This window comes from Urocitellus parryii, chromosome 11 (assembly GCF_045843805.1).
Source record: "Urocitellus parryii isolate mUroPar1 chromosome 11, mUroPar1.hap1, whole genome shotgun sequence".
Taxonomy (NCBI): Eukaryota; Metazoa; Chordata; class Mammalia; order Rodentia; family Sciuridae; genus Urocitellus; species Urocitellus parryii.
In genome coordinates this window covers 84,262,333-84,265,913 of record NC_135541.1, presented here as the reverse complement: position 1 = coordinate 84,265,913, position 3,581 = coordinate 84,262,333, and the positions used below count along the sequence as shown (strand labels likewise).

The 3,581-nt window shown below is 40.7% G+C and overlaps 1 long non-coding RNA gene across 1 annotated transcript; it reads right to left on the bottom strand.

The window, feature by feature from the left end:
• Positions 1–1,191: 1,191 nt before the first annotated feature.
• LOC113175185 (uncharacterized) lies at positions 1,192–2,917 on the bottom strand. The gene is made up of 3 exons (XR_003299934.2): positions 2,622–2,917; positions 1,538–1,672; positions 1,192–1,269 (listed from the first exon to the last, which is right to left on the bottom strand). It is a non-coding gene; the product is annotated as an uncharacterized LOC113175185 (long non-coding RNA).
• Positions 2,918–3,581: the final 664 nt, after the last annotated feature.

Sequence of the window (3,581 nt, the reverse complement as noted above, 5' to 3'; positions counted from 1 at the left end):
GTCACACAAATCCAAGCCATTCAAGTTCTTGTTTTTTAATTTTTTTCTCTCCCACCCCCTTCAAGTCATGGCTTAAGTTTTGCTTTTCATGGGAGAGCAACATAGGTGACATCTATGTGACCCCAGACCCTTCAGGGAGCAGTGTGGGAACACTGTGCCATCTGAGCATAATGCTTCAAGGATGCACATAAAACTCTTCAGGTTAAAGTGCTGTACTGAGTCATTTAGCCTAAGTGCTCTCCACATAGTAATTGGGAAGGAAAACTTGAATAACACCTAGTAATAATGCCATAGTGTCAGATATCCTTAGTGCCTTACATGTATTAATTACTTTGGTCTCCTCAGCAACCCTATTAGTTAGGTGCTATGATTGATTATCTCTGTTTTAAAGATGAGACAAGGCACAGAATTTAAGTCATTAGATGTGCTTGGATTAACATGCTCTGAAGAAGTGTAAAAATTAGGCCACTTCATCTCATGTTCCAAAAGTGGGAACTGATAATTTTATGCTGTGTTGAAGGGATAGGTACCGTTAGGTCAAAAGGAAGAGAGTTCTATGTGTACTGGTGGGGGTCGGGTAGCAATTTGAAAGTCTCCCTAAAGCCTATGTATTCTACAGGGGTTGTTGATGTTAGGAATTTGCTGAATCAGTTTATTGAAGCAACATGATGTTAGTTCGCCCAAATCAGGATTCCATTAAAACCCTTATTTTCACTCTTATGGAGTCTGTTCTTATACCAAAACCAAACTAAAGAGGAGCCAGCCATTGGGAATTCTCCAAGTATGGGATGCATCCCTCAGGAACGAAGCTGTGTTCAGTGACTGTTTGTGGTGGCCTCCCCAGGTGTTCAGGGTGGTCTGCAGCAAAGCCAAGGAGGGTACCTCAAACTCCAGGCAATGACTAAAGGAACATTCTGAGGCCTCCAAGGGGAAAGGATCAGGTCCTGAATCCTTGCAGCTATGCCTTATCTTCTTAGATGCTGGTTTCCCCTTCCTACAAACACTCAAAAACTAAAGAGGTGTAACATTAAGGCATTACATATGTGTGCAGCTACTGAATTCAGCAGGCTGGACCAGACAGACCATAAAGACACTCTCGTTATATGCGATAGCATTTATTCTAGTAGTAATATGAAAGCCAAAAGAGAAAGAGAAGAAAATACATCACTATATTGGGGAAACACTAGCACCGAAGTCATACAGCTGGGGAGTTACAGGGCAGCTTTTCAGGATCCTGACGAGGACTTAAGTCCTATTCCCCATGGGCTTCTGAAATGCAAGTTAGAACAAAGAAAGCTCAAGGTGACCTAGTGATCCCCTCAAGGACACTTCATCGCCCCAAGGGCTGGGTACATCCCAGAAGGGAGTGAGAGCCTTGGCACAGGGGTGGTTCTGAGCCAAGCCAAGTCAGCATTCTTTAGATGTTCCATTAAGGATGTGTGGAGGTCACCGCAGGCACAGGAGCCAGGAAGGTCTTAATATTTTCCTTAGTCCTTTAAGTGGTAAGCACAGGATTTGGGTTTTGGCAGACACTCACCTCTTTGTTGTCCTAAGCGCTCATCACAATGAACTCTTCCCTGGAGCTTTTCATTTTAGGGTTGTTTTGTTTTGTTTTGTTTTACATTTCTTTGTTGAGGCTCTTCTTCCACTCTGGATTCCATGGGGTAAAAACCTACGCAAAAGTCCTTTAGCTCTCCTTTGACACAATATTTGTGCCCTTGCTCTTTCTCTCTCTCTGCTTCCTCTTTCCTTCCCTATTTCCTCTCTCCTTCTCTTCATGATTGCCTAAAAGAAAGCTCAAAATAATGCTCTTCTCACATTGTTGCCTCTACTTGGCACTACACAAATGAATTTTCAGTCTTGCTCCGAAATGGACACTTTAATTCCTTCCTCACTGTCCCCACTATTCACCTGTAATCACACTGTTGGCAAAAGCTTTGGCCACATCTCTCACATAGGTATCTCTTAAATAATTCTCTCTTCTGGACCCTCTCTCCCTAGCTCCAGGTATTCCATATTCCCCTCGTCAGCATCTCAAGGTCAATAATTGGTTCAGTGATGTCTCCTCAGACAGGTCGGGTCAAATATGAACTATTTACACCAAACCAGATATGGTTCATATTTCATTAAAAAAAAATCCACAACCACAGTCTCTTTTATGTTACAGAAGGCATCCATCCATAGCAGCATAGATCAGTGGATGTTTGCAAGTTTAGGATAATGCAGAAATGAAAATTAATCCATTCTGAGGCAGTCCCAGTACTGAATGCAAGGGCCTTAAACCACAATTATATACATGTGCTAGTCAGACTTTTGTGAGCAAACATCAAGCTCTGGATCTTAGCTTGCTAAAACCTAGCAGGAAAATTTGGAGACAGTTGAGAAAACAGCCACAAAAACAACTAAAGCACGACAAGAATAAATGCAGCTCTGTTATAAAGAGGTCATCTATATCAGGCTTTTACTAAGTACCATGAGGAATGTTAAAATGCAAAGCATGGGGAACAGCTGTTTGTGGTTGTTAATAAGAGACAGGAGAAAAGAAATGAGGACAGGTGGAGATCAAGCATTTAGGTTTGATATGGGGGAAAGTTGGGACAAAGAAAGGGGTTCACACTCACACTTGGCTGAGCAGGAGGCCATCCAGCAGGCAGCAAAAGTGGCTCCATCCATCCACACTCCCAGAGGAGCAGTCAGGCTTTGATAAATTTGTGAAAAGTTGTTTAACTTGAAGTTGCTGCAAGAAACTCACCATAGTTCTAAAAATGTGGTAAAAAGCAAAGTCCAAAAAAGACAAAGATGATGAAATCTGTACAGAAATTACAATAGTGCATGCAGTTGGTCGTAAAAGCTGAGCAATTTGAATTGTTGAAAAAAAATCAGGTGGTGTTCAAAATGGAGTCACAAAGACTTTGGACTAAATTGATGGCAGCTGTAATGAAGTTAAGGGAAACTAAAGGGAGTACTATAAAATGGAAATGACTCACAATCTGAAAATTAGATAATCAAATCCTCAGATTCCATGAGGTGAAATGTCATACTAATAACTCTGCATATCAAAGCTTTCACAAATTGCACAAGAACCTGGCCTTGGTCCATTATGTTGCTGGCACCTCATTAGAAGGGCCCTGTTGGTTCAAATGTTGCTCGGACAGAGCTGCACAAACTGCTGCAGTGTCATTTTGAAAAACTGCCATTTTCCTCTACTGCTCTAGCTCCTGTAATAATTTTGTGTGTGAGAATAATGGTAAGAGCCTAGCTTGTAGTCCCCACTATTGGGAAGACTGAGGCAGGAGGTTTGCTTGAGCCCAGTAGTTCAAGAATATCTGGGTAACATAATGAGACCCCATCCTAAAAAAAATCTAAAAGGAGTAATTCCAATTTCAATTGAATGGAATTATTTCTGTAAGATATTTACTTTCAAGTTGTAATATTTATTATCTTTTAAACATTGCAGCTTCCACCTTTACTAGATAATAAGGTCTGTATAGTATTTTTGGAAATGTGAAAAATATTATTGCAATTACCTTTTCAAATGTATATAAAATATACTCAAAAATTAGGTCGATATTCTAGAAACA